This window comes from Antechinus flavipes, chromosome 1, assembly GCF_016432865.1.
Source record: "Antechinus flavipes isolate AdamAnt ecotype Samford, QLD, Australia chromosome 1, AdamAnt_v2, whole genome shotgun sequence".
Taxonomy (NCBI): domain Eukaryota; kingdom Metazoa; phylum Chordata; class Mammalia; order Dasyuromorphia; family Dasyuridae; genus Antechinus; species Antechinus flavipes.
In genome coordinates this window covers 215,336,475-215,357,490 of record NC_067398.1, presented here as the reverse complement: position 1 = coordinate 215,357,490, position 21,016 = coordinate 215,336,475, and the positions used below count along the sequence as shown (strand labels likewise).

The 21,016-nt window shown below is 33.5% G+C and overlaps 1 long non-coding RNA gene across 1 annotated transcript; it reads right to left on the bottom strand.

The window, feature by feature from the left end:
* Window positions 1-1,384: 1,384 nt before the first annotated feature.
* On the bottom strand, window positions 1,385-6,888 carry LOC127561077 (uncharacterized). The gene is made up of 2 exons (XR_007953455.1): window positions 6,254-6,888; window positions 1,385-1,867 (listed from the first exon to the last, which is right to left on the bottom strand). It is a non-coding gene; the product is annotated as an uncharacterized LOC127561077 (long non-coding RNA).
* Window positions 6,889-21,016: the final 14,128 nt, after the last annotated feature.

The window sequence follows — 21,016 nt, the reverse complement described above, 5'->3', positions numbered from 1 at the left end:
TTCAAGAAAATATGTGCTTGAAATAGAAAAAAGAAAAAAATGGAAAATGTGTTCAAAAGGAAGTGGAATAATAGATTGCTCAGGGTACAAAATAAATAGAATAAAGTGAAATTTCAGGTGGGAAGGTCGAATATTTGAAGCAAGCCAAACAAAACATAAAATGATAAAATTTATCAAGAAGAACAAGAAAACCAGTGAATAAATATAAAAATTCTTAAAAATAAAAAATAAAATAAAATAAAACACAGATACTAAAAGAAAACAAAACAAATGAAGCAAAATTTATTACAACCAACATTAACAAAAGCTGGGATAGGGATATATTCAACACAGAGGCAAATTTTGACTTGATATCTAGAAAAACTGCCTAACAATTAGAGCTTTCTAAAACTAAAATGTGTTGCCTTTCAACCTGAAACTTGAGCTGCAAGATTCCCTATTAAAGGGCAATTTTAAACTTACCTCTTCAAAGAATGTCCAAAGTAGCATGCTTTGCCTCTTTGGCATAGCTGCCAGGATTCCTGCCTTCTATGAAAACATTCTCTTCTCAGTGCCAGCCTCCATTTCCCTAACAGGACTTTGCCACTAGAAAGTCGTTCTTTCTAGCAAAGCTGACTTCTCATCCAACAATAAACTTCCATTTTTGCCACTTAAAATTCTTCGGGTTCGTGAATTTTTCACAAAGGAATTGCGCCAACCAGAAGGGGATTCCCACAATTCTCTGACTGCCACTAAAGCCTCATCAGTATGATTTCTAGGATGAAGTCCCTGGTTACTTCTGGCTGGTCCTATGTGAGACAATGCTGAAAGGTGCTTTGAGCATTACAAAGCAATCCCCTTATTGACATTTGAGTAGGAAAAGCTAAGAGAAAAAAGACTACCTAGTTTATCATTGCAAAAATATCTACCTGTGAGGCTGTGGGAAGTTAGATTTCCACAGATATTACCAAAACAGAATAAAGGGAGAGGTGAAATATCTTAAGATATTTCCAACCAATCAGCTTGTGAGTCAAGGAGCTGGCTAAACAACAAAATTTCTGACAAAGGACTCAGGCCTAAACCAACCCAAGCCAGCTAAAGTCAATAACAGGATACTTGAGCCTTTTGACATATAGAATGGGCAAATAAAGAGGATTGTAAATCGAACCAATTGTAACTTGGATTGTAAATCCGATTAACTGTAACTAACTCTGATTGTAAATCCAGCCAATCTGAACCTTGAAGAGAGGAGTAAGCAACCGAATAGTATAAAGTTTATTTCTGATTCTGTATTTGGTTGGAGTGACCACAAATGACAGGGGAAAAAGAAGGAGAAGGAGAATAAGTGTCATTAGTCTTTTTTGAGAACAAAGGACAAACAACAACAAACAAGAAAAGCCATTGATTTGGTCTGACTTTTTAAAAAATTTATTTTGCAAGGCAATTGGGGTTAAGTGACTTGCTCAAGATCATTCAGCTACTAAGTGTTAAGTGTCTGAGTCCACATTTGAACTCAGTTTCTCCTGACTTCCGGACTAGTAATCTACTGCCCATCTAGCTGCCGCATTCTGTTTAATTTTAAACTGGAGCTAATCACCCTCAGCTTCTATCTTTTTTCTTGGCTATACAGCATGTGCATATCCTTCAAGCCTCTTCCTGGAGGGATGGAGAAAGCATGGTGGCCCTTTCCCCATCAACTGTTCCCACATGACAGCTAAAGCATGGGGGGTTGGTGAGGTCAGCTTGGAGTTGGGTCGCTCAGGAGTTTCTTTCCCGAGTATGGTAATCAAATATCAGCCTCAGGAGGAGATACATCGGATGACATGGACCTGAGAGGTGTGGAATTCCCAAGTCCATCAGGTAGAACTGACCATGGCAGGAGAAATTTCTGCATCAAAAAAGATAACGGATGACAGGAGGAACCCAAGACCCAGTGTGGCCAGAAACCATGAACATGAATATATCGAACATATTGAAGACATGAACATGAACATATTCAGAAATAAAGTGAAATATTATAGTATTTAGTAATTCCACAAACTGATTCATATTCTGATAGTTATGTTCCAAACTTTCTGAAAGAGCATAACAGTGGCTAGCATCACTACTTATTTAAATATTTGTCAGTGCTGCTGAGTAGTTACAAGTTACAGAATTCTGTTTTAAGTCTTTCTATCAATGCGTGCTTGTGTATGTTTTGTATTTAGCATTTCTTTCTGTGTAGGGAATAAATGACTGTCCTATACTTGGTTTATATTGGACATTGAGCTGATATAAACTAAAATCTCAGCATGAAGTAAGTTTTCCCCATGCTTACTAAAGTGGAGTTTTGATGAGTCAAAGAACATAAAAAAAGGAAACTTTTCTCATTGGAGATCAGGCACCCCTAGAATTTATTTTAATGAAGACTATATCTTGATGACAGGAAAAAGATACACTGTTCTAGGTCCCATGGGTCAGCAATAAATTCTTATTGTTAAAATAACATGCATATAATATTAGGATATGTTTTAAATTCTATGATGTTTTATCCTCATAAAGGACAACTTTATAATGTTGGAAAAGACTTATAAAACTGCTTAAAATTACAGAATTTCCAAAGTACATCAAATCATTCAAATTATAATAAAATTATCAGAAAAATAGCAACAAACATGAGAAAAGATTTAAAGAAAGAGACTAAGGAATCTAATAAGACTGTCTAGAAAAAGAACTAAGGAGTCTAATGCAGATTGAAGCATACAATTTTCACTTTTTTTTGTGATTTCCCCCTTTTAGTCTCATTTTTTCACAAGACCAATAATGTAAGAACATGTATAACCTATATCAGATTGTTTGCCATCTTCAGGAGAAAGGGAGGGAAAAAATTTTGGAAATCAAAATCTTATAAGTGAATATTGAAAATTGGCTTTACATGTAATTGGAAAAATAAAATACTAATAAGTGTGAGGCTAATGCAGCACAAAAAAGATAAATAAAACTAATATTTGGAGGAAAAAAGAAAACTAGCAATGAAGAATCATTCTTATAAGTAACCTTTCTAATCTTTGGTTAGAAAAAATTGTCAACTTGCAATTGTACTCTATTGCCACTAGATGGCATTCATTTAAATGTGGTATCACCCTCTTTTAATTAACTTGGTTTAAAAAATAGTCACTCTTCTTTCGGTTCTACACAGTACTTTAAACAAAATTTCAGGTAGACCATTTACCTAAATTTAAAGGTGTTTAATTTTAAAATAGTCTTTAGCCATATTTCTTTTTATATTGTTTTATTTTTTCTGGTTATACATGTATACTAACTTTTTAAAAAATATACATTTTTTTATGAATCATGTTGGGAAAGAAAACTCAGAACAAAAGACAAAAACTATGGGAGAAGAAAAAAAAACAGAAAAAAAAATGTGAACATAGCATGTGTTGATTTACATTCAATTTCCATAGTTCTTTTTCTGGATGTGGTTGGTGTTTTCTAACCAAAGTTTATTGGGATTGCCTTGGATTATATTTCTAATTACAAAACCAATTTATTTGTTTTATGAAGACAAGTCCACTAAGGATTCTACTTTACAAAACCTTGATTGTTGGCCTTACTTGAGTTACAATATTTTAACAGTATATTGTTTCGTACTATATGACTGAGATTTTTCATGTACTTAACTGAACATCCAATTAGTCTTAATTAGGCCTCTAAATTTTTATTTGTCTAAAATAATGATATATATTTGATTTCCTGAGAGAAAAGCAGTAGCAATCAATTAATCACTAATTTTTTTTTAAGTGCAATGAGTTTTCCTTTGAGTTTTATCTAATCACTAACCCTAAGTGAATTTGCTTATCTGGTAACATTTTATTAGATTTAAAGGTGTCACTGAAAAACAGAAATAAAGAATTGGAGCAGCATTTCCAATGAACAAAAAATTGTATTTGGTTGCCTGCCCCCATTTCCTCCTGTTTTTCTTACTCTAACTTTCTGCACAGGATATTCTGAAGAAATTCTCATAAGACAGACTCAAGAGTTGGAAGGAGAGATACTATATCTATAACAGAACTCCATATATGGAAGTTGTCTATCATAGTTATGATTGTGTTGTCATCCTTTTAAAGCTAAAAATCATTATAACAATTATAACAATCAGTCGTGTCTGCCATAATCAATTCTGTTAATAAAGTAATAAAACTACCCAGCATTTATATAGTACTTTAAAATTTGCTAAATGTTTTACAAATATTATCTCATTTTAGCTTCAAAACAACCTTTGGAAATAGGTACTTTTATTATCGTCATTTTACAGATTATCTGGTTACATCTGACATGTAAACTTTTTGAAAATAGTGATCTTTAGATTTTTTGGCTTTGTATCTTCAGCTACTAATACAGTGTCTGGAATATAGTAAGGTGTTAATAAAGACTTGTTGATTAATGGTTTGATTAATTTGATTGATTAATTGGTTAGATTAGTTGAAGTGATAAGAAAAACACATCCAACAATATATATAAAACAAGATGGAATTTAACTTAACCTTGAATAATTTGGTGCTGATTTTAAGTCCTTTTGGAGTTCAGTGACAAAAAAAAATAACAATGTAGCATGAAATATTTGGGGAACACTATGAAGAAAATGAGGCTTGAGTAGGCTTTAAATTTTTAGCAGGATTTAAGATAGGTGAAAAGTGAAAAGGGAATCTAAGAAGAGGGAACAAATGTAATCAAAGAAGAAAATGCTCTTCTCATCCAGAAATAGAACTATGGGATCTGAATGCAGATGGAAGTATACCATTTTTGTTTTGTATTTGTTTTTGTTTTTTTTTTTTCTCTTTTCTTGAGATTTTTCCCTTTTTTTCCAATTCTTCAACATGACTAATATGGAAACATGGTTAATTTGATTGTACATGTATAGCCTATATTAAATTACTTGCTGAGAAGAGGGTGGGAAGAAGAAAAAAATGGAACTCAAAATCTTACAAAAATGAATGTTGGGGGCAGCTAGGTGCCACAGTAGATAGAGCACCAGCCCTTGAAGTCAAGAGTTCAAATTTGACCTCAGACACTTAACACTTCCTAGCTGTGTGACCTTGGGCAAGTCACTTAACCCCAATTGCTTCAGGGGGAAAAAAATGAATGTTGAAAACTCTTTAATTGGAAAAAATAAATACTGTTACATGCAAAAAAAAAAAAAAAAAAAAAGCCCAAGTGTAATCAAAGACACAGAGGTCAGAAAGGCTTAGCTTATAAGAGGAAAGTTTATTCTGAGAAAAAGTGAAAACAAAAGTTAAATAATTAGCATGAGGTATAGCTAAGTAAAGTTTTGAAAGGCAGGGAAGAGATAATGTTAAGAGTTCCAGCTGGCTCAGAAATGCTTTCCCCAGCTGGAAATTTTAAGTGCTAGTGTTGCTATGACGTTAAAAAAAAATTATCATTGAAGGTAATTATGCAAATATAGAGATATCTGCATTTCCATGACCCGAAGTTACTAAAAGTATACAAATGTTAGAATAACAACAATGAAAGATTTGTTAGGATTGAACATCATCTATATACCAGTCATTTAATTGTCCAAAACACATAAAATTCTTTCCACAGAAATTCATGTTAGTCATTTCCTAAAATGTATCATAAGTATGTGGTTCATTAACATCCAAAAAGAACACAGTTTACAAGATAATAATACATTTGCCAACACAACTGCTCTAGTCTCTAGCTTCTGTCACTTAACACTAAACTAGTTTTCTCTTATTTGATCAAGCAGGATTCTGATTGCAGGTGGGGGTGGTATTAAAATTTTAGGGATTTAAAAAACAAGTTTGATAAGATTAAAAATCAAAAACAAAGCAGAAGGGGAAACCAAGAAAAAAATAAAAAGAAACTCTGAAAAACATTCCACCATCTGGAAACAAACACTATTCCTTTAGCTTCAATTGTATAAAGAAAAAGGGTAAACACAAATTAAGCTACATTACATCTTGTACTTAATTCTTTTCTACCAGAATGTAAGGAAACAGGAAAGAGTTCATTCTAAGGTCTCAATCTAAGGATGCTAAGTGACCATTAGTTTCAGCACAGTAGTTTAGTAAAGAACAGTATGTAGAAAGCCCACGTAGCCTTTCTCCCATTTTAGCAATTAAAAAAAAAAAAAAAAAAAAACAATTCTTGAAGATGGCAGATTTAAAACAAAAGCTTGCCTCCTCCTCTTTTATAGTGTCACCTTTTTTTTTTTTTTTTTTCTGCTTCAGTTTCAGAAACAAAGGTTCTAGAGAATCACAGGCTCACTTACATGAGGTCCCCGAAAGCTCTGCTCCTTGTAACGATGTACTTGAGTTTCCATCCCGTAGACTGGTCTTTGTGCTCTGCCGAGAGCTTTGAATTAATCAGGAGAGCAGTTGTTCTCTGGTTTCAGCTGTCACAGAAGAACAGTCATTGATAGGCACCTGAATGTCATTTTAATTCTTAGGCTCCACCCACTCTGAAAAGAAAGGGGAAAAAAAAAAATCTGGGTTGATCTGTTGCTGAGTTCCTAGATAGTAGATGGGAGGATACTGCCTGACTGTGATTTCCCTGTGTGTATTTCATTTTTAAGATGGCATTATTCTTCTACTAAGAAAATATGACTCTTTTCCTGAGTCACATGTAACAATCCATAATCATACTCAAATATCTTTCCCAGGGAGACCCATGTGCAAAATAATTACTATAAGCACAACAGAGAACTAGACACTATAAAAGATGGAACTGAGTCAATTCAGTTTATTTATATTTATTTATAAAACAACCATTTATTTATAGAATCTATCAGGCTCTAGCTATTATGTTATAGATGATAATATAGTTTATAATAAAGTACACATAGTCTGTTAATTGATAAATTGTGTGCAGAATCTATGAAGGGTGCTAAGAGAGATACAAAGTTTAAATTAGATACAGTCCAATCTATCAGAATGATATCATCTATAAAAATGAATTATAATGGATCTTTGTAACTTTATTTGGGGTTTTCTTGACAGACTGGAGCCATTTCTTTCTTTCTCCAGCTCATTTTACAGATGAAGAAACTGAGGCAAGTGACTTGTCCACGCCCAGGCTCAAACAGCTACTGAGTGTCTTGGGCCGAATTTGAACTTATTTTAGATGAGTGGTTCTGACTACAGCCACCTAAGCTGAAATCCTGCTAGTAATCAAGCTTCTATTCTCCAGAGAATCACAGATACCAGTAACCCTGAACAAAGGATAAGAAAGAGTGAATGAAGATTAAGCAATGTAAATTATTTCTCTTTGTGTAGACTTGGGCCCTTCACTAGCCTGAACTGGCCTTATCTATCATACATACCTTAGCCTCCTCTCAAGGAAAACCATAGCTAAAAGGATTTTATTTTTGTGCAGAAAGACTTATCTATTTCCCCCTTCATAACACTATAGTGTTTTGTTTAAATGTATTTTAGAAGTTAAATTCTGATATAAACTGAGATTATTGTAATTACTAGCTCATTTAATTGAAAATCTACAGTCAAAAGTACAGACTAAAAATGGCTTATAGGGATTAGTAATTTATTGCTGTTGTTCAGTCGTGTCAAATTTTTTATGACCCCATTTAGGATATTATTGGCAGAAATACAGGAGTGGTTTGCCATTTCCTTTTCCAACTCACATTACACATGAGGAACTCAGGCAAACAGGGTTAAATGACTTGTTCAGGGTCACATAATGTCTGACACCAGATTTGAAGTCAGGAAGATGAATCTCTCTAACTCCAGGTCCATAACACAAATGCCCCACCTAGCTGCCTTAACTAGGTATCCAATCAATTTAAGATTCCCTATTGCTCTAGCATTCTATGGTCTATAATAATCTAGTTGTATTGGAGAGTTAGAGGAGGAGCTGATTCAGGTGACTAAGTATATGAACCACAGGAATATCTCCCAGAAATGTGCAAAGCAGGAAATTTGTAGGCAATAAGGAAGTAAATAAGCTAAGTAAGGATTCCACAAATGAATTTTACTCATTAAGTATAGATGAGGATGGGAGAAAAGTAGGATGCATCTGAGCTCCAGTCTTACCTGGAATAAAGAGGATAAAGAAGACAAGAAGGACAAAAGGATAAGAAGAGAAAGAAAAAGGTTAAAAGAGGGGAATAAATAAGGAAAGTGGGAGAAGCAGAGACAGAGAAACAAAATAATAAGTTAAATTTAAGATACACAAGATAGAAAAGAATACAGGGTCAGCGGAAGATAGTTTGTGGAAGATTAAGACCAAAAAGGAAAATCAGAAAAATGAATATTTCTCATTTTTAGCAAGTTTTTCCTCATGTTGAGCTGGTTTGCTTCCCTTTAAGTTTTACTCATTGAGCCTAATGCCTTCTACAGTAGAACAAAACAAATATATATAATATTTCTTCCATATGATAACTCCTCAATAATTGAAGACAAAGATCATGTTCCCTCCCTCCCATCCCAAACTCAAGTATCCTCTTTTATCTAGTTCCTACAAATATCTCTTATATGGTTTAATTTCATGCTTACTCACCATCTAGATCTACTCATTACTCCTAGTTTGTGGAGATTATTTTTTAAAATGCTACCTCATAAGAAGACTCTTCAAAAATAAAAATAAAAACAAAAAAGTCTGGGGAGAAGGAAAAAGGAGGGAATGTATAATCACAATTCTAAAAGTTCTGGAGAACATTGTCTTCCAGTAACCCTAACCTTATATTTGATTCAATTCAACAAACATTTACAAGGTATTGTTCTAAGCATTGGGAATACAAAGATGAAAATAAAAGAGATCAGTTTTCAGGGAATTTATTACTGGACCTGGGGAAAGATACAATTTGTACATATGTGAGCATATATGACATATCCAAAAATAATGCAAAGTTTTTTCAAGGAGAGAGCAAAAATATTTGGAGAGTGTGATGGTGGTTTGAAAAAACCTCAAGTAAGAAATGATACCTGAACTGTGTTTGGAGGTGAATAGAATGGTGATAGAATAAGATTGATAGCTAGAATGAGGAAACAAGACATTTATGAAGGAGAGATTAGATTTTAGATTAGATTATACACTTCCACAACGATATTGTATGAGGATGTATTCTGATGGAAGTGGATTTCTTTGACAAAGAGACCTGAGTTTCAATTGATAAATGATGGACAGAAGCAGCTACACCCAAAGAAAGAACACTAGGAAACGAATGTGAACTATTTGCATTTTTGTTTTTCTTCCTGGGTTATTTATATCTTCTGAATCCAATTCTCCCTGTGCAACAAGAGAACTGTTCGGTTCTGCAAACATATATTGTATCTAGGATATACTGCAACATATCTAACATATATAGGAATGCTTGCAATCTAGGGAAGGGGGTGGAGGGAGAGAGGGGAAAAATCGGAACAGAAGCTAGTGCAAGGGATAATGTTGTAAAAAAAATTACCCTGGCATGGATTCTGTCAATATAAAGTTATTATTAAATAAAATTAAAAAAAACACTTAAAGACAAAAAAAAAAGATGTTAGATTAGTTTAGCAGAAGAAAGAAACAAGGAAAGAGAATAAAATAATTTAATTCTTCTTTAGAAAAGGAATTCATAAATTAACTTTACACATTAAGAGTGTGGGTGGGATAGAAAGGGATGGAGCAAGGAAAGAATTAATAGAGGAAAATAAATTATAGGAAAAAGAATAATGAAGTATATTCAGTGAATATAGGGTTGATCAAGTTAAGAGGACAAGAGGAGAAAAGTGTATGGGAGATACTGGAATTAAATACACAAAAATAAAACTAATTGCAGGGACAAAGTGCTGATTTAAAAAAAAAAAGAATGGCAAAAGGATGAATCAGTACAAAAGAATTAAGGGCAAGAAAGCACAAACTTAACAATTATAGCCCTAATATGTGAATGGAATAAACTTTTCCCAAAAAAGACTATCAGAGTAGATAAAAACAAAACAAAACAAAAACAAACAGATTTTCTTCATACAAGAAAAGCATCAAAATTAAATATTCCTAATTGCCTCTAATGTTCACTAATAGAGTAAAAAGAAGAACATTTGGAAACTTACTGTGCTTTAAACAATTCCAAAAAAGCAGGACTTGTAAAAAATTTATTTCAATTAAGACCATAGCAAAAATTCTCAATGTCAAGAAAGCAAAACAGAAAATTGTGTTATGTTTAAGAGATCTATAAACCAAAATCAGAGAAGGATAAAGCACAAAAAGAAAAATAAAGGCCAATTTTACTAGTGCATATTGAAGCAAAAATTTTAAATAGAAACTTAGCAAAGATATTATATATATCTTTGACACAATTAACATGCCCCCCAAACTACTCACTTTGATCAAGTTAGATTTATACTAGGGATACAAAGATAGTTTAATAAAAATAAAAACAAAAAAGTCTGGGGAGAAGGAAAAAGGAGGGAATGTATAATCACAATTCTAAAAGTTCTGGAGAACATTGTCTTCCAGTAACCCTAACCTTATATTTGATTCAATTCAACAAACATTTAAAAGGTATTGTTCTAAGCATTGGGAATACAAAGATGAAAATAAAAGAGATCAGTTTTCAGGGAATTTATTACTGGACCTGGGGAAAGATACAATTTGTACATATGTGAGCATATATGACATATCCAAAAATAATGCAAAGTTTTTTCAAGGAGAGAGCAAAAATATTTGGAGAGTGTGATGGTGGTTTGAAAAAACCTCAAGTAAGAAATGATACCTGAACTGTGTTTGGAGGTGAATAGAAAGGTGATAGAATAAGATCGATAGCTAGAATGAGGAAACAAGACATTTATGAAGGAGAGATTAGATTTTAGATTAGATTATACACTTCCACAATGATATTGTATGAGGATGTATTCTGATGGAAGTGGATTTCTTTGACAAAGAGACCTAACTGAGTTTCAATTGATAAATGATGGACAGAAGCAGCTACACCCAAAGAAAGAACACTAAGAAACGAATGTGAACTATTTGCATTTTTGTTTTTCTTCCTGGGTTATTTATATCTTCTGAATCCAATTCTCCCTGTGCAACAAGAGAACTGTTCGGTTCTGCAAACATATATTGTATCTAGGATATACTGCAACATATCTAACATATATAGGAATGCTTGCAATCTAGGGAAGGGGGTGGAGGGAGAGAGGGGAAAAATCGGAACAGAAGCTAGTGCAAGGGATAATGTTGTAAAAAAAATTACCCTGGCATGGATTCTGTCAATATAAAGTTATTATTAAATAAAATTTTAAAAAAACACTTAAAGACAAAAAAAAAAGATGTTAGATTAGTTTAGCAGAAGAAAGAAACAAGGAAGGAGAATAAAGTAATTTAATTCTTCTTTAGAAAAGGAATTCATAAATTAACTTTACACATTAAGAGTGTGGGTGGGATAAAAAGGGATGGAGCAAGGAAAGAATTAATAGAGGAAAATAAATTATAGGAAAAAGAATAATGAAGTATATTCAGTGAATATAGGGTTGATCAAGTTAAGAGGACAAGAGGAGAAAAGTGTATGGGCGATACTGGAATTAAATACACAAAAATAAAACTAATTGCAGGGACAAAGTGCTGATTTAAAAAAAAAAAAGAATGGCAAAAGGATGAATCAGGACAAAAGAATTAAGGGCAAGAAAGCACAAACTTAACAATTATAGCCCTAATATGTGAATGGAATAAACTTTTCCCAAAAAAAGACTATCAGAGTAGATAAAAACAAAACAAAACAAAAACAGATTTTCTTCATACAAGAAAAGCATCAAAATTAAATATTCCTAATTGCCTCTAATGTTCACTAATAGAGTAAAAAGAAGAACATTTGGAAACTTACTGTGCTTTAAACAATTCCAAAAAAGCAGGACTTGTAAAAAATTTATTTCAATTAAGACCATAGCAAAAATTCTCAATGTCAAGAAAGCTAAAACAGAAAACTGTGTTATGTTTAAGAGATCTATAAACCAAAATCAGAGAAGGATAAAGCACAAAAAGAAAAATAAAGGCCAATTTTACTAGTGCATATTGAAGCAAAAATTTTAAATAGAAACTTAGCAAAGATATTATATATATCTTTGACACAATTAACATGCCCCCCAAACTACTCACTTTGATCAAGTTAGATTTATACTAGGGATACAAAGATAGTTTAATATAAATAAAGCAATTAGCTTAAATAATTACATAAGTAACAAAACTATATGATTATATCAATAGATAAGGAAAACACTCGTTAAAATCTAATTTATGTTTTTAAAAATTTTAAAGCATTGACACAGAAAGGTTCTTCTTGAATATGATCAACATTTTATATTTAATACCAAGTTTTAATATTATTTGCACTGGAAAAACAATGAAAGCTTTCCCAATAAGTACTGGGGTAAAGCAAGGATAGCCCTCTGTCGTATCACAGAGTTCTAGCAAAATGTCGAGAGAAAAAAATTAAATATACAAACGTAATAATAACAACAAAAACAATACCTACCATTTATACTATGCTTTAAAGTTTTCAAACTTTTACATATGTGTGTGTGTATGTGTGTGTGTGTAATACACATACACATTAGCAAAGAAATTTCTGGCTCTAATCTTGAAGGGACTTACTTGCTATTCTTTTGATTTCTGGAATATAGTTTGATGCTATCACCAAGCTTTTTCCCTGAAAGGAAATTGAGTTTTTTCCCATCTATTAATTTCCCACAATTTCTAGGATACATCAACCATCTCCCTATTCCTACTCATAGAGGGTGGTACACATGGCACACAATGTCTCAGGGAAACTTATTAGCATAAAAATATCTCACTGAGGTCCAACAGCTATACTCACAAATTCCATCTGGTTCCTATAGGGTTCTTTCCTCAAATCTAAACTCTCTGGCTTCTTTCAATAGACCATTCTTGTTTTCTCTGTGAATTTTTCTATATCACAATAATCCAAGACAGAAATACCTAAGCAATTTGGCAGCTTTATGATGAAATAGAGTAGGAGAAAAAGAGGAGATAAAGTTTACTCTTGCTGAACAAACACTTGGAGCTTCCCCACCTCCAAAAAGAATGAGCATAGTTGCTTTGAATAGCTATTCTTAGTGTATAGTTCTTGTAGCTCTATGTTTCACTGTAGGGCTCTTCCTAGAAATCTTTAATAAAGTTAATGAAAATGTTGTGGAAATGCAGGACAGAACTTGTACCCTGAATACAAAAATTTATTTTTACTTGTGTGTCTGCACATCTTTTCATAAGTTTCCTTAAGTATGAGAGCTTTTAGTCTCTGTCAGTATCGCAAAAGAGACTTCTTAAAGCTGCCCTCAAATAAAAATTGATTGCCAACAAAGAAAGTTCATAATTACAACAGCTAGTAGTTTTTTGGCTATCTTACTTGAGCTAAAATCCAAGGTTGCATCCCTTTAGGTTTAAATACCAATAATTCAGTGGTAGCAGGATAGGAAGACAAGAATAGACCAGTTTCTTTTCTTTTTTTTTTTTCTGTAGCCACTGAGTCATCTAATGGGAAGGAGTTGTCATAAGTATAATTAAAATGTTATAATGAATTTGCGTATATAGCAAAATAATTAAATGAAGTTGACCTGCAATGGAGAAGGAAAAAGTCTTCAGGAATGGAGAAGAGATTAAATTAGTGAGAAGCTTGGGTGGATGGGTATTCATGAAATATATTCACACGTTATAGAATTCTGAGTGTGAAGAGAAACTATTGAAATAACACATAGCTGCTTCTAAATTCTTAAAACCTGGCTTGTGTTTAGTTGGAATCTACCAAAACTGAAGTTTATGAACTTTTAATATCTCTGATTCCTTCTTCTCAAACCAATTGTTATTAAATCATTTGTGTTTAAATCTTATGAGAAAATAACTATTCACTTTAAATAGAATGCAATTTAGCAAGTCAACAAACATTTATTAAGAACTTACAATGTGCTGGGTACTATATTAAGTGCTGAGAATGCAGAGAAATGAAAAAAAAATAGTTCCTGCTCTGAAGGCATTTATAATCTAATGGTAGAAACAGCAGGTAAACTATGTTGTTGTTTAATTGTTTCAATTGCGTTGTCTCTTTGTAACCTCATCTGGGTTTTTTTGGAAGGAAAGAAATTGGAGTGGTTTGCCATTTCCTTCTCCAAGTCATTTTAAAGATGAGAAAACTGAGGCAAAAAAGATCAAATGATTTGCCCCAAGGTCACACAGCTAATAAGTATCTGAAGATGGTTTTGAATTTAAGAAAATGGGTCTTTTTGATTCCAAGCCTGATACTCTATCCACTGTACCACAGAGCTACAAGCAACTATGTACAAACATAATATATACAAGATAAATATAACATAAACAATATACACAAAATAAATAAAAATAAAAGATAATCATCTGAGAGGAAAGGCATTAAGATTAAGGCAGAGTGATGAAAGCATCTCAAGGAAGATAGGAATTTAGTTGAGATTTATAGGAAGGTAGGGAAGTCAAGAGTTGAAAATGAAAAGGGAAAAATATTACAAGAATAAGGGACTGCTAGTGAAAATGTCCAGACTTGGGAAATAGAATGTCCTACTCAAGGAGTAATCATGTCACTGGATTGAAGAATATGTGGATTTGAGTAAAAATAAGAAAACTGGAAAGATAGGAAAAGGTGAGGTTATGAAGCATTTTTGAAAGCCAAATTATATTTAATCCTAATGAGTATCAGGGAATTGCTGGAGTTTACTGCATAGGAAAGTAATATGGTCAAATGATCAATTTTACATCTGAGTGGAGTATGGTTTGGAACAGAAAGAGACCAAGTAACAGTTATTGAAACAGTCAGCATGAGGTGAGGAGAGTTTGTGCCAGTGATAGTCAGGGGAGAGAGGGGACATAGGTAATTGAAGATAGCTATGATAGAACTTGACTATTTATTGGGTATAAAGGATGAGAGAGACTGAGGAATCAGGACTTTTACTCAAATAGTCAAAAGGAGCTGTGATCTCACTGATTTTGGATGATGCAATCCCCATTCTTGTCATAACTATCCATTTTAAATGAATCTTTTTCATATCCTCCCATAAGTTTGTTATGGGAGCCTACCCAGTATGCTAGAAGTGTTCCTTGATTTCAAGTTCTTAGTCTACTTGTTAAAGCTTACCATGTGGTGACTTTTTTTAATCTCAAAAAAAAATTAGTTTGTATATAAAAAGCTATAATAAAAAAACAAAAAAATAATTTTCATAATATCCTATACTGAGAGGTAGAGCCAAGATGGTGTAATAAAGTGAGCATTTTTGCCAAAGTTTCTCAACATTCCCATCTAAACAACTTTAAAACGTCAAACTGAATTTAAAATGGGCAACTGTTTGGGCCAGAATTCTGAACTTGAACTGAACTTGAAATAGAGGATTCTTACAAGGTACTAAGTCAGTGGAATTGATAGAAACAATAGTTATCTAATTTAGCATGGTTCAGTAGGATTGAATCATGCTAAATTAGATAACTATGTTATCCTACAAAGAGATGTTATGGGCCAGAACTTGAAACAAGGTACTAAGTGGAATTGAGGATTTAATCCTACAACAAATAATGGTGTCTTAGTGATATAATGATTGGTGTATACTCAGTGTGGGGCATATAAAGAGGAGCTGTCAGGGCCAGAAGGGACAAGTGCACTAGAAGCTCTCAGAGGCTGAGACAGATTCATTCCATCTTCCATCTTTGTGGTGGCTGGAGGCTGAAGCACAAGCCCTTGGAAGTCGGGGAGATTCAGAAGCCCGAGAAGGCAGCTCTCAGAACCAAGGAGAGAAATAGGACTCTGAGAAGTTAACAGGGCCCCAAGTGAAGGAGACAAGACTTTGAAAGAGACAATAAAGGATTTGGACTTTAACCCCGGCTGTTCTCGTGGTGATTACTGAACTGAAACGAAGGCTGCCTCCAGAGACCCCAAGAAAACCCCAACAAGAGAACATTACATTTTAGAGAGAACATTACAGGTAACCAACAAAAAGTCACAATGAGTCATTATTTTCCATTCTAGAATAACTTAAAAGGACAAAAAGAGAGATCTGTGAACACTGACTGGGGGCTGGCTAGAGGTGTAGAGTGGCAGAAGTGGCACCAGCTGAGGGTCTCGGAAGTAGTGGCTGCCATGGTGGCAGCAGCATTAGTGGTGCCAGGCATCTCAGTGCCCAGAGATGATAAAGGGCTGGAACGCTTGTTCAGAAGAGATAAAGACCACCCCTGTATTAGCACTGGAATAAAGGCCGAGGACCATTTGGCAACTATATTGCCCATTACCCAATTCTGAGTCAGAGTTCTAGGACAGAGAGTAGGGTCCCTCTCTAAGTAATGACCACAGCACACCCTAGGAGGACAGTAACCAGACCTCTCTCCATATTACATTAGAATTACCAAAAATGTACATGCTTCTAGACCCATTTGTGAAAAGAGCAGGACATAAGATCCTGCAGCTCAGGGTAGTCACCCCAGTGTCTCTTAGAAGTAAGCACAGCCCAACACTAACATAAAGTCCAAAGTTAAGAAATAGGCTAAAAAATGAACAAATAACAATAACAATAAAAAGTCTAACCAAAAAAAAGTTACTATGGTAACAAAGAAGCAATAAAACCCAACTTTCTTTGTCTAAGAGTACCTATATGCTTAAAGGTGCAATCTCTTTCTTTGCTTTATTTCATAACAAAAATGTCAAGATATGATTCCTCCAGTAATAAGTCTACTTATTAATCCTTGGTCCAGGATTTCACTTCTAATAATGAATCACCAATATTGAATTTAAAGTTTATGGGCAATCTAAAAATCATATGACTATTAGCACCATCTATACAATATTATGTATAATTTTTAAATTTTTCTTTGTTTTGTGGTTTTCTAGTGACAAAGACTTCATCACCAACTAGTCAATCTACTTGGTGATGAAACTCTTTGTACTTAAGTAGACTGGTCTTTGATTTTAAGACTGTATTTAAAGCTTTTTTTTTTTTTTCATGATAGAACTTGCCATGGTTTATACTTTATTAGCACAGTGTAAAGAATATTTCTTGTTACCTCTGAGTATACAATAAAACAAATCTTCTAATTACTTTCTTTGAGAACCCAGAGTCCATTCCATGTCAAAATGAGGCAGTGGAACAAGACTTAGTGGAGAATCACTTTCACATCAACTTAAAAAATGTTTTCACTATCTCCCAAGAATGAACAGGACCAGGGATATTCATTCTTTACCACAATCTTTCATAAGCCGGGTACTTTCCTTGACATAAGATGTTAAAGTCAAACACTGGAAATTAAACTCTGAAGAGTGATTTGATCATCAAGACATCAGAAGTGCATAATCTCAAAAGCCTTTAGGCTGTTATAAATCTGAGTTGCTGCATTCCAGAAATTCAGTGTGTAACTTGCTCTTGCTTTTTTTCTGTCCCTTCCACCTCACTCCAATTTTTAAAAAAAGAAAAGAAAAACAAAAACAGTGTAACAATTAGGTATAGTCAAGCAAAACAAATTCCCATCTTATTCATGCACAAAAATGTATGTACATCTTCGGTCTTTGCTTTATTTCATAACAAAAATGTCAAGATATGATTCCTCCAGTAATAAGTCTACTTATTAATCCTTGGTCCAGGATTTCACTTCTAATAATGAATCACCAATATTGAATTTAAAGTTTATGGGCAATCTAAAAATCATATGACTATTAGCACCATCTATACAATATTATGTATAATTTTTAAATTTTTCTTTGTTTTGTGGTTTTCTAGTGACAAAGACTTCATCACCAACTAGTCAATCTACTTGGTGATGAAACTCTTTGTACTTAAGTAGACTGGTCTTTGATTTTAAGACTGTATTTAAAGCTTTTTTTTTTTTCATGATAGAACTTGCCATGGTTTATACTTTATTAGCACAGTGTAAAGAATATTTCTTGTTACCTCTGAGTATACAATAAAACAAATCTTCTAATTACTTTCTTTGAGAACCCAGAGTCCATTCCATGTCAAAATGAGGCAGTGGAACAAGACTTAGTGGAGAATCACTTTCACATCAACTTAAAAAATGTTTTCACTATCTCCCAAGAATGAACAGGACCAGGGATATTCATTCTTTACCACAATCTTTCATAAGCCGGGTACTTTCCTTGACATAAGATGTTAAAGTCAAACACTGGAAATTAAACTCTGAAGAGTGATTTGATCATCAAGACATCAGAAGTGCATAATCTCAAAAGCCTTTAGGCTGTTGTAAATCTGAGTTGCTGCATTCCAGAAATTCAGTGTGTAACTTGCTCTTGCTTTTTTTCTGTCCCTTCCACCTCACTCCAATTTTTAAAAAAAGAAAAGAAAAACAAAAACAGTGTAACAATTAGGTATAGTCAAGCAAAACAAATTCCCATCTTATTCATGCACAAAAATGTATGTACATCTTCGGTCTTTATTTTATTAGTCTGTTAGTCAAAACTCACGAATGCCACAATCAAAGGATACAGAAAAAGACAAAGGACAGTTTCTGTTCTCAAGGAGTCTACATTCTAATGGAGGAGGCAACATGTAAACATGTATGTACAAACAAGATATATTATAGCATATATAAAGAAGATACTAGACATATGGTTTATATTTCCATATAGAAAACATAAATAGTTTATCCTTATGGGTGCCTTGAAATTAGTCTCTGATGTTTACATAATATTTCTCTTAGTTCTTATATGTCAAATTTTCTATTAAGTTCTGGTTTGGGTTTTTTTTTTTTTTTGGCAACAAAATCCTTAAAGTCTGGCAGTCCAGAATAGTGCTTAGTTTTTTCTGGATGTAATATTTTCAGCTTCAACCTCTGCAGTCTCTTATTGTATCACTGATAGGTCATATATAATTCTAATTGTGTCTCCAGCATACCTGAATTGCTTTTTTTGGTTTGGGTTATTATTGCTGTTGTTGTTTTTGTTGCTTGTAAAATTTTCTCTTTAATCTGGAGATTTTAAAATTTAGCAATGATGTTCCTGTAAATTTTCCTTGTAGAGTCTCTTTCAGGTAGTGATTGGTGTATTTTTTATTTCTACTTTCCCCTTTTGTTTTAACATTTCCAAACAGTTTTCTTTAATTTTTTTTTTGTATTGTTGTATCAAGATTTTTTTTTGGTCATAGTTTTTGGGAAGTCCAATTACTCTCATGTAGTGTCCAGACTAGCTCTCTGGAGGATCTCTGGGCAAGCCTTGGTCTCAGTGGAGGAGTAAAGTAAGCAGGAGAGCCATCAGGATGGTCAAAGATGGAATGTCTCATTTCCAGTCCTCTCAGCCCTTAAATACCTCAGTATGATTACATTGTTACAGCACACTAAGTATGTGTGAACTAGAGAACCATTACATCACCATACTAAGTACTAACACCCTGCTGTATGTATCTTTGCTTCAAATATACTTTTTTCAGACTTCCCCAATATCTGTGGCCCTCTATACTCTTATGTTCTCTCTTTTTGATCTATTCTCCAGATCTATTGTTTTTCTTATGAGATGTCTCATGTTTTCTCTCTCTTTCTTTGTTATTTCTTGATAGCCTGTAACTTTGCTGGTTTCCACTTGCCCGATTCTAATTTTCAAAGAGTCATTTTCTTACTTAAGACTCTGAATCTCCTTTTCTACTTGGTTGATATTCTTTTCATAATCTTGTTTTTCTTAGTTGTTCTTTTTTGTTTGTTGTTCCTCAATCTCTTTCATTCAATTTTTAAAGTCTTTTTTGAATTCTTCTATAAATTCTTTTTAGACAGTAACCATTTAACATTACTTTTGGGATAGGAGAAGTTTTACTTCAATATCCTCCTCTGAAAATGAATCCCGATTTTCCCTATTCCAGTAATAACTTTCTATGGTTGGGTTTTCTCCTTTCTTTGATTTTTTTTTTTTTTTAATAAGAGCTTGTTAGTTAGTGGAACCACTTCTACTCCTGTGGTGAGATGAATGGTGCCTCTGGCCTCAGGCCCTCCTTTAGTTCTCCCCTCTGATCTGGAATCCAAAACCAAGAACTTCATCCTCCTCTAACTGCCTACAGCAATCAGCATTCTACTTCTGCATTCACCTGGCAGGTGCTGGATCCTTCTCACTCAGGGCCTTATATGGGCAGCACTGCTGGACTTGATTCCTTATCAGCAGAAGTTGCCTCTGATCTGAACATGAGTGTACTTTTTGATCTTCTTGTTTAACACCTCCAGTCAGGCATTTTTCTCAAGAATTGCCTTTCCCATATTTGTACTTTCTCTTTGCTTGAATTAACTAATACCTAGCATTGCCCTGATTATGTGACTTCAGAATGGAAAATCAATTCATTGTGCCTTAGTAGGAACCTATTATTTCCTCCTCATAAAATCCATGGCTCTTTTTTTTATGTTTATTTTTGAAAGTTTATTTTTAACACACATTGTTTTATGAATTACATTGGGAGAGAAAAATCAGAGCAAAAGGGAAAAACTATGGGAGAAATTAAAAAAAAACAGTAAAAAGAAGTGAACATAGCATTTATTGGTTTACATTCATTAGTTCTTTCTCTGGATGCAGATGGCATTATCTGTCCAAAGTCTATTGGGATTGCGTTAGATCATAGAACTATTAAGAAAAACCAAGTCTTTCATAGTTAATCATCACATATTCTTGCTGTTATTGTATACAATGTATTTGTGGTTCTACTTGTTTTCACTCAGTATCACTTCATGTAAATCTTTTCAAGACCCAGGACTTTCTATAATCAGCCTGTTCATCATTTTTTTTTTAATCAAACAACAATATTCCATTACCTTTGTATATCACAGCTCATTCAGCCATTCCCCAATTGATGGACATCCACTCATTTTCCAATTCTTTGCTACCATAAAATCAACTGCTCAAATATTTTGCACCATCTTTTCCCTCCTTTATGATTTCCTTGGGATACAGACTCAGTAATGGCACTCCTGGGTCAAAGGGTATAGTTCCAGATTGCTCTCCAAAATGGTTGGATCATTTCACAACTCCACCAATAACACGTTAGTGTCTCAGTTTTCCCACATCCCCTCCAATATTTATCATTATCTTTTCCTGTCATTTTAA